Source organism: Hylobates moloch, unplaced genomic scaffold (assembly GCF_009828535.3).
Source record: "Hylobates moloch isolate HMO894 unplaced genomic scaffold, HMol_V3 SCAFFOLD_4, whole genome shotgun sequence".
Classification (NCBI taxonomy): domain Eukaryota; kingdom Metazoa; phylum Chordata; class Mammalia; order Primates; family Hylobatidae; genus Hylobates; species Hylobates moloch.
The window spans coordinates 163,757,371-163,769,857 of NW_026652279.1; the positions used below are offsets into that span (position 1 = coordinate 163,757,371).

General features: G+C 40.7%; 1 long non-coding RNA gene across 1 annotated transcript in view; it reads left to right on the plus strand.

The window, feature by feature from the left end:
• Positions 1-329: 329 nt before the first annotated feature.
• The window catches only part of LOC131383334 (uncharacterized), a 49,236-nt gene continuing 37,078 nt past the window's right edge, over positions 330-12,487 (plus strand). Inside the window, exon 1 of the long non-coding RNA XR_009213318.1 lies at positions 330-11,016. This is a non-coding gene — a long non-coding RNA (uncharacterized LOC131383334). The remainder of the gene's footprint in view (positions 11,017-12,487) is intronic.

Genomic DNA, 12,487 nt, shown 5'->3' on the forward strand with positions numbered 1-12,487 from the left:
GAAACTATAAAGATAATTTTGTTTGCTTTTCAACTTAAATGTAATATCTGTGTAAACAGAATGTTATCTATGTTTGCTGTACTGTAGTGTTTCACTCTATATAATCCTCAGGATTTTAGCAATTTAGTTATTGCTTCTGATAAATCATTTAAACATTTCTTTTGTATTTTCTCTGTTTCTCTAACAAACTTTTTTAGTCATCTGAATCAGCTGGATTGGTGGTAAGGAATTTCATAAAAATCAGCAAATGTGCTAAAAATTGTACAATACAGTTATCAAATCAGTTATAAGGTGAAACATTCATTTATTGATTTAATAGACATTTTGACTGAATATCTTCTACATGATAATATGGTGGTGGGGGGGGATTCAATGGTGAGGTAATGATAGATTAGAGTCCCCTTTTTTCAAAACATTGGCGAGCCAGTGCATTGAATTTCTGCCATTCAACAGGCTGAAGCAGATGATGACAAACTCTTCCAAACATTTTTGGCCAGTGGAGCTTTTCAATTAATCCTCCCTTCAACTTTAAGGAAACAGTATTTGCTTTTTATTTTAGTGTGTGCTTGTAACAATAATTAAGCCATTTTTCAGCTATAAAATGGCCAACAATCAAAGGGCTATCAAATTTGCCCTGCTTGGCTTCCTAATTCTTTTTGTTTTAGAGTTAAGAAAAACTTGTCTAGGTATTTTCAGTGTATATATAATATATATGAATGCAGATATAGTACATATATTATTACATATATAATATATATATTTCCATACTAAAATGATAGGTGTGCAATACTATATTTTCAATGACCTAGAGTGTAATAAGACTCTGAAGGCATTCTTCAGCAAAGTAAATAATGTCTGAATTATACAGGGTAAACCTCCAAACTTCTGTGTTCTATTGTACTATACACACACACACACACACACACACATATATATTTCAGTATTATGTAAATTGTTCTTACAACAATTTAGTCAACTAGAGGTTAGGTGTATGAGTTAACATGTTCCTGTGCAATTAACGAAATGATTTATTATGTTTCAAGTCATTGGAGCAGAGAACAGATGCATGCAAGCCTCTATAGAATTTCACTTTCTTTAGGTGATCAAGGCTAGGATCACAGAATCCTAAGCCATAGATATATTTTCAAACTAAATCCAGCTAAAGATTAATTTTACTCATTTGTAATTTTATTTGTTTGTTTATAATAATGATATAGTGATTTTTAAATGGATAGACAGACATTACTCATATCAGGAGGAGCAGAACAATGATTCTGGGAAATGCTAATCAGGGTTCCCCAAACAAAGGATATCTGATCAGATTAGCTGGGGCTAGCTAGACTCTATGCTACAGTTCCCATCTGGTGATTCAAAATATTGATTGACATTTTAAAGTATCCAGAAGGGCTTCAGTAAAAAAAGTATCGAACTTCGCTTGCCGTTAACAAACTAACTTAATTGTGCAAGGAAAGTCTATTTTTCTTGGCACAGGATTAATGCTACATTACAAGGAAAACTACAAAGTTTTTCTCTGACACCAGTTTGGGAAGCACTGCATTAGCTAATTTAGACTATGCTTAATGCTGTTAAAAATTTTAACTCAAAATGAACCCTAAGTCTAAATTGAATACATCAGTTTAGTTTCACAGCTGTCTGCGAAATCTTTGGCGATGATCTGGCCATCCTGTTCTACTTGAATTTTCCTAAATGTGTCATGAGGTGATGCCGCCATGCCCTGCTATGTGCTTTTCTCCTTGTCTTCTAGAATGTCCTTACGGCTAACTTACACAAAGCCTGTATGTCTTAGCTCAAGTGGGACGTGTGAAATAGTTCCCTGACCTCCTCTAAATGTCAAGAACTGTGTTATTTTACCCCACTTTTGAGCTAACACTGAAGCCTGCCACTGATTCACAGATGCTGATAGAAGGCACAACACTCCTGGGTAAGAGACAAAGGACTTTTTTCCTAAGGACTTCCTGCATAGCAAGTGGCATGCGATGAATGCTTGCGTCAGTTCCCTTCGTCTCCCAAGTCCCACGGGGCCACACAGAGGGGTCCTGGATGTTTAATTAGATATATTTATTTATGTATTTTTATTTTATTTTATTTTTTAAAATTTTACTTTAAGTTCTGGGATACATGTGCAGAATGTACAGGTTTATTACCTCGGTATACATGTGCCATGGTGGTTTGCTGGATCTATCAACCCGTCATCTAGGTTTTAAGCCCCACATGCATTAGGTATTTGTCCTAATACTCTCCCTTCCCTAGTCCCCCACCCACCGACAGGCCCCAGTGTGTGATGTTTCCCTCTCTGTGTCCATGTATTCTCCTTGTTCAACTCCCACTTATGAGTGAGAACATGCGGTGTTTGGTTTTCTGTTTCTGTGTTAGTTTACTGTGGATGATGGTTTCCAGCTTCATCCATGTCCCTATAAAGGATGTGAACTCATGCGGGGCCCTGGATGTTACACGTGTATTTGAGAAACCCTCAGTTTAGGGAACACCAATATTTGGTAATGAATGAAATGCAAGCAAACCTACCTAAGTTTTGCCGAGGAGGGAGACATTATCTTTTTTTTTTTTTTTTTTGAGACAGAGTTTTGCTCTTGTCACCCAGGCTGCAGTGCAATGGCACGATCTCAGCCCACTGCAACCACTGCCTCCCGAGTTCAAGCGATTCTCCTGCCTCAGCCTCTTAAGTAGCTGGGATTACAGGCACCCTCCACCACGCCTGGCTAATTTTTGTATTTTTTTTTTTTTTAGTAGAGATGGGGTTTCACCATGTTGGCCAGGCTGATCTGGAACTCCTGACCTCAGGCAATCCAACCACCTCGGCCTCCCAAAGTGCTGGGATTACTAGTGTGAGCCACCATGCCCTGCGTGGAGACATCTTTATTGTACTGTACAACATTCTTCCCTCTGCTCCAGAAGACACTGTTCCTACCTTTCAACTGTTCCTGTACATTTCTGAAAAGAGAAAAAAGGCAGTCATGCCTCTGCTGAGAAGATGTGTGAAAATGAGAAAGACCAACGGAGAATTGTCTCTCAAGACTAAAATCCTAGTCACCAACTTAGTGCTCTTCCTTGAATGACCCCAACCACCAGTACAATCCCACGATCCTGGTCTTTCCTGAACGGCTCCAAGTGCTGCTTTTCTGGTGGGGATGTGCTTTTCTTTCTGCTTTTATTGCAGCCGGCTGAATAACAGACAGGGTGGGTGTTCGGCAAAGTTGATGAGATACCAGGTGGTGTCTTTAAATGTTTTCTGAAGCTGTCTTCAAGTGCATTTCCCCAGTTACCTAAGGAGAAAGGAGAGAGGAATGGAATAAGCAGGCTTTCACTAAAAGGCTCAAATGGCTTTAGTAATTCAAGGAGGAAATCTTCCTTTCTTACAGAAGCACCAGTGCTGCAGCAGTGTTGGTGGAGGCAGCAGGACTCAGTGGCCTGCAGCTGTTAAGGCAGGGAGAGACCACACTAACCAGAGAGCTGGCAGCCATACAGCAGTGTCGAGGAAGGTGATGACAACCAACCATCGTATCAGGGATGAAACAGGGCCTGGCAGGCAGCTGCAACACCGAGTAGCAGATAGGAAGACTATAGATCATGCAGCATCTGCTTAGGAGTTTTCTGGTCACAAAAATGTGAAGAGGAAGAGGAAGCAGCATGTGGGAAGGAACAGAGATGGATTATACATTGGGGAAACCCAAGTCAATAAATAAATAAATAATACGTAAGTGGATGAATGCACAAATGCATGAATAACATTTTGCAGGAAGAGTTGGGTGTGGGGGAAAGGGTAGATTGGAGGATAAGATTAGGAAAAAACTAGCTGGACCTAACTTAGGTGCTTCTCAAAGGGCAGCTCTCAGTCCAGTAGCTGTTTGTCAGGGGTCCATGAAGAGATGAGTGGAGAAATCGGGACTGTGTGTTTAGAAAATTTGCAGCAATTTGACAGACTCTTTTCTTTTTTTTTTGAGACAGAGTCTTGCTCTGTCACTCAGGCTGGAGTGTAGTGGTATGATCTCTGTTCACTGTAACCTCCACCTCCCAGGTTCAAGCAATTCTCCTGACTCAGCCTCCTGAGTAGCTGGGATTACAGGCATGTGCCATCATGCCTGGCTAACTTTTATATTTTTAGCAGGACAGGGTTTCACCATGTTGACCAGGTTGGTCTCGAACTCCTGACCTCAAGCGATCTGCCTGTCTCGGGCTCCCAAAGTGGTGGGATTACAGGCGTGAGCCACCGTGCCCCATCAGCAATTTGACAGACTCTTTATGCCCATGACATGTGACAATTAAAATTTGAGGCTTTTATTTTGTATGTGTTTTGGTTTTTTTGTATTAAATTTTTCCAATAAATACTTTTTACTGTTTTACACATGTATGTTCTGTTACTGAAACTTGGTTAGGAAACAAACTGATCTTCAGTCCAAATAGTCTGAGAAGACAGCAGTAGGTGAAGGGCTTTTAGAAGGAAAGTGGCATCCTGGGCTTGTCCTTTTTCACGGATTTCCCTGGTGCCTGCGGGGAGGATGGATTAGAAGAGGTGACATCAGGTGCTGGATTTAAGTTAGAGGGTGATGAATGGCACTCACACCCAAGAGGGATGGTGAGAGCCTGAACTGAGGTAGCAGCAAGCAGAGATGGAGAGAGAAGGAAGGACTCGGGGGCCAACAGTAATAGCTAACCCTATCAAAGTGCTGGGTAGGTAGTGGGCACAGTCTAAGTGCATCCTGTACTGTTATTATCACTCGCATTTTACAGATGAGGAAACCGAAACAGAGAGATTAAGTGACTGGTCCAGTGTCAATCAGTGAGTCAGTGGTGGTGATGAAACTGAAGCCAGGTAGTTCTATCAGTAGGACTTTGTGGTGAATTATTTGAGTGAAGCAGATGAGAACCACGTCAAGGAGGACTCTCAGGGTCGTGTCCTGAGGCCCCTGGTTGTTGGTGCTGACAGGGGACAGACACGGAAGATGGAGGAAGATGTGTAGCTTTGGTAAGGGACCCAAAAGATGACAAGTTCATCCCTGATACTTAATGTTTGTTGAGTAAAATTGCAGAAATGCAATGAACTGATTTTGATTATTAACAAGCCTTTTAAAAATGAAAAAAAAAAATACAGAGAAGAACTATGATTTGATAGGCACTTTGTTACGTGCTTCATTGTAATTCTTCCTGATAACCCATTAGGTGGGCAGGTTGAATACGAATGGGCAAAGGAAAAGGAAAATGTGAAAATGGCCATAGTGTTTCCATCAGCCTGGATGAGTGAGAACACGTCAATAAAGAAATTTGAAAAGGGTAGTAGGTTTCTCTAGGTAATGGGTGGAGAATACAAAAAAATTATTGAATGCCTACTGTGTGTTAAGGGTTGACAGTACACTATCTTGTTTAATCCCCATAATAACTATCAAATATTTATTATTATTTTTGTTGAAAATAGAAGGAAGCCATTCTCAGAGATCTAAGTAGCTTAAACCGAAATCTCACACTAAGTAGAATTCAAACCCAGAGCTGACTAGAAGCCTCATTCTATTCATTATCCTGTGTTGGCTAAAATATGATGAATTTCATACAAGTGAAATTTGAAATTCAGGGAGGACACCATGAAGAGATGTCTAGCAGGCAGTTTAAGTAGGATGAGAAAGCAGAATTAGAAATGGAGATTTGGGAGTGTGCTGGCTTGATTGCTGTAATGACACCCAATATTGATGCAGTTTGATGGGGCCTTCCTACATTGACCCTGGGCTTGTCTATGTGGCTTGCTTTGCCAATGGAACAGCAGCACTTGTGAGGCGAGCGGAGACTTGAAAATGTGGAAGATGTGCATGGGGTTTACTATCTACGTGCTTGTAGAACCTTGAGCAGCCAGGGGAAAAAACTCAGCCTAGCTAGGTAGATGATAACAGATACATGGCCTAGTTGCCTTCGTGGTCTCAGCTGACAGCCAGGCAATCCCCAGAAGCAGGGGCTCCCAGTGGGACTGGCAACTCACTGAAAACGCATGAGTAAGCCCAGCCCAGCCTAGCAGAAGAATTGCATAGCTGATCCCATTCAATGTTTCTGACCCATAGAATTCTGAGCTAAATAGATGGTTGTTATTTTAAGCCACCATGTTTTGGGGTGATTTGTCATGAAGCAATAAGTCATTGATGCAGAAAGCCATTGCATTAATGGAGTAGTTGCAGAATTTGCAGGTTTGAGAGTGCATGAAATCACAAAGAAAGGTATTGAGATTTAAATGATTTATTTTATTGAGTTTCTTTTATATAATTTTATTTATTTTTAAAACAATCCCCAACTCAGCAAAGTTGCGAGGACAGTAAAAAGAACCTCTTCTATTTCTTCTTCCTTTCCTCCTTTCCCTCCTCCTCCTCTTTCTTCTTTCTGTATCATTTAATGCCCATCATTTCCAAAAACAACCATTAAAGTCAAGAAATTAACACTGATGCATTACTAACATCTAATATTCAGGTCCCACTCCAGTTCTCCTGTTGGCCCAATAACACCTGCTAGAGAAAAAACAATCCAATTCCAAATTATAGCTTGCTTTCAGTTGTCTTATCTCTATGTTCTCCTTCATTCTGGTATCATTTTCCAGCATTTTATTTCCAGCGTTTATAACCTCGAAGAGACTTACTAATCAGTAGCAGCATTTTGAATAGTAATATCCAAAACGAATGCCAGTAATATTTCCTAGGTTCTAAAGAAGAGCTACACCACAGTCTAATTGTTATCAAAAGGAATTCAAATATTGCCCAGAGCCCAGTTACAGGGAAAAATGATTTTAGGTTTATTTTCTCCATGCCACCCCTGTCTGCTTTCCAACAGTCATATAATTTAGTGAAAGGTCATCTTGCATTCCCCCAATGACCCCAGGGAGATCCCACCTTCGATCTGGGATCTTTCCCATTTCTCCACCCTTGGTGCACACAGATGGAAAAGAACAGTGGGGCGTCAGTGATGGGTGGAAAGCTAAGCTATTTTACCAGGTGGTTTTAGAAGACAAACAATATTCAGATTTCAGGAAATGGTGAATTTTATTATTTTTTTTTGGTAAATACTTCTGAAAGTAAATAGTTTTCAGAAAGGGAGGTGGGAGAATTGCATTGATCAGGGAAGTGTTTTTCTCTTTAAGTTTTGGGGGCAGTTATCACCTCTGGCTTTTGTGCCATGTCTTGCCTGAATGGCTGTTGTCTTATTGACTCTGCCGGTATAATCTATCTGTATTTTCAGGTACTTCATTAAACATTTTTGGGCTACTGACATCCCCTGTCAATATACAACACTTTTATTATTGAATATTTAGTAATGTTTTGGAGGATCAGATTAAGGATTGAAAATGGTCCCACTGTCTCCTTATCTGATCAAGGAACAAGTGCAAGGATAGCAAGAATGTGCTGGGAATAAGATGGTTTACATGAATCTTTGTGCTCCGTCTGAAATTATCAGCTGGTTTCAGCAGACACTATGGACCTTATCACCTGGAGGGAGCTCTGTGCACTAAAAAAGAAAGAGTAGAGTGAGTGTGAGTGTGTGTGTGTGTGTGTGAGAGAGAGAGAGAGACAGAGACAGAGACAGAGAGAGGTTTGTTTGTTGGTTTGTATTTTCCCAATAGCATTTACTTGATGGCACTTTACTGTACTCGTTATGTTCTTATGATCACTCCAAACTTCTTTCCATTTTCATTTTTTCTTCTCTCAGCTTAAATTAAGAAAAGTGAGAGAGTTTGAGATAGTTAATTTACAGTTAATGTCTACATCTTGAAACATAGCCCACTCTTCTTTGTATATGTAACAGTTATGTTTCAGTAATTCCATTTAGGAATTTTTGAGGCAAAGGTAGAAATTTGCTGTGTGTTTAGTCACAAGATAAATACACAGTCTTCAGTCTTCTTCAATATCTTCTAACTGCAGTCACTTTCCTCTAATGGTAACTCACAGAAAACCAATAACATCCCCAATAAAAGGGTTAATGATATCTGATTCTCCTCTGGGGCCCTTAGATTCTGCTGAGTCCCTTCTCAGATCTGGGGAAATATGATTAGCGGTGAAGTCAAGGCAGAGTATCCTGCCGCTGATGGACTCACTCTGTCTCTGCTCAGGGAGGATGGCCAGAGCTGTGGCTCCTTCCAGAACCCATCTGAGAGTCAGTTTTAATCTATTCCTATCAAACTAGGATGTGACCAAAGGCAGGATGTCCTGGTCAAGAAAGCCCAGTGAATAACAAAATCCAGCTTGCAATTGTTCAAGGATGCCAAACATTTTCAAGGCTGAGTTCACGGGGAGATTGCCCCCTTTTGTATTAAAATTGAGTGTGAGGGTGGGTAAATTAAAGCCAGCTGAAGAGACAGTGCAGAAATTCTTTACCAACTTCACAGGTAAGATACCTTTCTCCACCCTCTCACACAAAAGGGCAATAACTGAACAAAAAAAGACCTGTGTCTATCTAAAAGGTTTTTAGAATAAATAAAACATAAATTACTCCATTACTTTTCCCTGTTTTTAACTGTTGTAGAGCAATATTTCTCAGACTTTGATGTGCACCGAGTTACCTGGGGATCTTGTTAAACTGCAGCTTCTTACCCCAGTAAGTCTGGGAGGAGGCCCAAGGTCCTGCATTTCTAACAAGCTCCCGGGTGAGGTTGATGCCATGAACCGAACTTGCAGTAGGAGCAGCTACTGTAGAGACATCCTCAAAGGATGGATCAGCAGCATCACATCAGCATCGAAGATAAGTTTCTAACATAAAAAAACTTGTTAGAAAGGCATATTTCCGGGTGGGTCCCAGTCCAGGATCATTGTAGCAGGTGGAATGGCCCCTCAAAGATGTCCACCGCCGAATCCCTGGATTCTGCAACTATATTACATGCAACAGGAACTTGGCAGAAGATTAAAGTTTCTAAACTTTTAAGATAGAAAGTTTATTCCTGATTATTCTGTGGTCCCAGTCTAATCACAGTAAATCCTTAAAAGTGGAGAACTTTCCCTGACTGGTGTCAGAGAGGTACAGCAGAGGTGTCAAGAAAATTCAAAGTGTGAGTGGAACCATGCTTGCTGGATAGGTCACAGGGAGAGCATGAGAAGGAATGGAGACGGCCTCTAGCCTCCAGCCATTCACCAGCAGCCAGCAAGGAATGGGGACCTCAGTCCTATAACTGCAAGGAACCGAATTCAGGCAATGACCTGAATGACCTTGAAAGGAGGTTCCTCCTCACGGCCTTCAGAATGGAACACAGCTTGGCCAGATGTGGTGGCTCAAGCCTGTAATCCAAGCACTTTGTGAGGCCGAGGTGGGAGGATTGCTTGAAGCCAGGAGTTTGAGACCAGCCTGGGCACATGGCAAAACCCCATCTCTACAAAAAGTATAAAAATTAGCCAGGCTTCGTGATGTGCACCTGTAGTCCTAGCTACTCGGGAGGCTGAGGTGGGAGGATTGCTGGAGCCCAGGAGTTCAAGGTTAAGGTGACCTATGATTGTGCTGCTGCACTCCAGCCTGGGCAACAGAGTGAGATCCTGTATCTATTAAAAAGTAATAATAAAGAATGGAACATAAGGCCAGGTGTGGTGGTTCACACTTGTCATCCCAGCACTTTGGGAGGCTGAGGTGTGAGGATTGTTGAATCCAGGAGTTCAAGACCAGCGTGGGCAACATGGCAAAACTCTGCTTCTACAAAAAAATACAAAAGTTAGTGGGACGTGGTGGCATGCATCTGTAGTCTCAGCTACTCGGGAGACTAAAGTGGGAGGATCGTTGGAGCCTGGGAGGTTAAGGCTGCAGTGAGCTGTGATTGTGCCACTGCACTTTAGCTGGGGCAACAGAGTGAGAACCTGTCTCAAAAAAAAAAAAAAAAAAAGAAAAAAGGAATGGAACCTAGACCTGCTGACACCTTAATTTCTGCCTTGTGAGACTCCGTGCAGAACAGCCAGTTGAATTGTGCTGTACCTGAACTTCTGACCTACAGATCTGGGAGATAACAAATTTATGTGTTTTTAAGCAACTAACTTTGTGGTAATTAGTTGCAGCAGCAATAGGAAACTAATATTCTGCCTGATGAGAGACTCGGAGTGCAGGGCTCAGCAATCTGTTTTAACAAGCTCGGCAGGTCATTCCCATGCATTCTGTAGAAAGATCCTGCTTTGCAGTCCAGCATCAGCGAGGTGCTGCCACTTAATAGCCATTGTGTTTGTAGCACTGGCCAATCTTCCAATAGCCATTGTTTTTGTAGCACTGGCCAATCTTCCGAACATCCTTAAACTTGAGTTTTTTTTTTCATGCATAAAGTGGGATTAATAAAACAAAGGGTTAGTAACAAACCTTTGGTCAGAATCTCTGGTGGAATATTTGACAGTTCTTATTACAGCAGGCCCTCCAGTGTTACCTTCCTTCCACATTTTACCTCCATGGACACACTAAATACTAACAGTATTGGTGATTCTGATGTCAGTTTTCTGAGGCTTAGGGCTTGAAACTTGACCTTAATGCTCATTGTGTAAATATGAGCTGGAAAGGAAAACAGGTCTAATTTATAAGTAATTGCCCTGCTCAGCTTAATTGCTACTCTTCAAAGAGAGAACAATGAGTATGTGTCCTTTGCTTTTAGGAAAACATTCAACATTATTCAAATCTGGATACAGAACATTTGGTTCTAAATGTGACCTTTTAATCATAGCAAGACTGTAAGCTGGTTCTTTACATCCCACAATCTTTGCGGTGAGACCACAAAAGCTAAGATATATTTATATTCTGCACATTCTTAGAAGTGCAATGTGCTAATTCTAATTTGCTTGTTTACTGGAGTGCTCTAATAAACATTAATTTTTAAAATTTCAAGTGCATTTTTTTCACTTGTGTCCATTTCTGAGTTAAAAATATTCACTCATTCCCTCTTCTTTAACCACTCTGCAGGGTGCACTGCTTCCTCAGATGATTATGTATTCTTCTCCTCCATGATCTCTACAGCCTTTCTTTCTGACCATCAATCACTGTGGGATGAAACTGGTTGATCAGGTTTGTTTTGCAAATGATGCAGTTTGCAAAGTCCCAGGTTCATAGTCATTTTCCATTGCTGTCTAGACCATACTAAGACTCTCAATCAATCAACACTTGCAGATTTATTTTTCCCTCTGTGAAATAAAAAAATTAAGAGTTAAATTAGGCTTCCTGGCTTATGTATTTATTAATCAATCAACCTTCCACATAATACTAAATTAATGTTTATGGTACAATATCTGCATACCGATTTCTGTGTCTGCCAGCTCTAAAATAGTGCAGTGCTGAAGCAAGATTCTATCTGCTGTGAACATTTTTATAACGAGCTGCAGCCCTGGAAACATTGAAACTCATTTAAAAAGTGACCTGAATAATCTCTCAGAGAAAATTAAATGGGTGAAAATCATGAATAAGAAGTAAATATATATTTGAACAGCATCAGGATGGCATCTATTCTTTACTGTGCCGGCCTTGCTTTTACTAGCATAAAACTCTAGGTAATTCAGAAAGGAATTGTGGTGGGGTGTGCGGGGGGCGGGGGTTGTTCTACGACTTACAGATGCTCTTTCTTCAAATATATATATAGCACAAATCTCCCATGTCCAGATCATATTTCTTCTTAGGATGTGTACTAAATGTTCTTAGTGTCCAGAGAACAATACTATTTTTTTATGTCTAACAAGATTTGCTTTTCTCCAACAATGGGGTCTAGAATAGAGGTTAGTTACCTAGAGTGTGGTCCTGGGACCAGCATCATTGACATCACCTGGGAGCTTGTTAGAACTGCAGAATCTTTCAGATTCCATCACTTCTAGCCAGAATCTGCTTTTAACAAAATCCTAGGCAATTTATATGTTCATTAAAGTGGGAGAATCACTGGAGTAAAAAACTGGCTGGGAGGGGGAATGTGGGAACTATGGAGGATGTGAAGAATAGAGGTAGCGAGAGACAATATTGAATCGAAATGTGCTTCTTGCCTGCTCACCATCGAGTGGAGAAGGGTTGGGGAGGCATCCCTTGCTCTCCCTTGCCTTTTTATCCTGGAGTTCGGTAGAATGCATGTGTTAAAAGGCTGAGTAGATTTGAGGGCATAGTTTATAAGTACACACTGACGTTCTGTATGGCTTGCATTCTCTAATGGAGTGTCTTCAGATTTTTACTGTGACCTTAAATGAGAAGCAGTGTAGGGTAGTGGAAAACCCAAGGGTTTTAACTCTAACTCTGATAATGTGTCAACAGTTTATATACAAAATTGGCAAAATAGCCATGCCCATCACAGATGGATTACATGAGATAATGCCTAGGAAGCTCAAAGTTCAGTGACCAGAGTAAAGTAGTTATCTACAAAGTGTGTCTTTGCTACTTTTTTTCCTTCTGATCATCCACTGGTCCATCCATCTGCACATCCCACACCTACTGCCATTTAGATATAAATATAGTGCATCTATCTATCTATCTATCTATCTATCTATCTATCTATCTATCTATC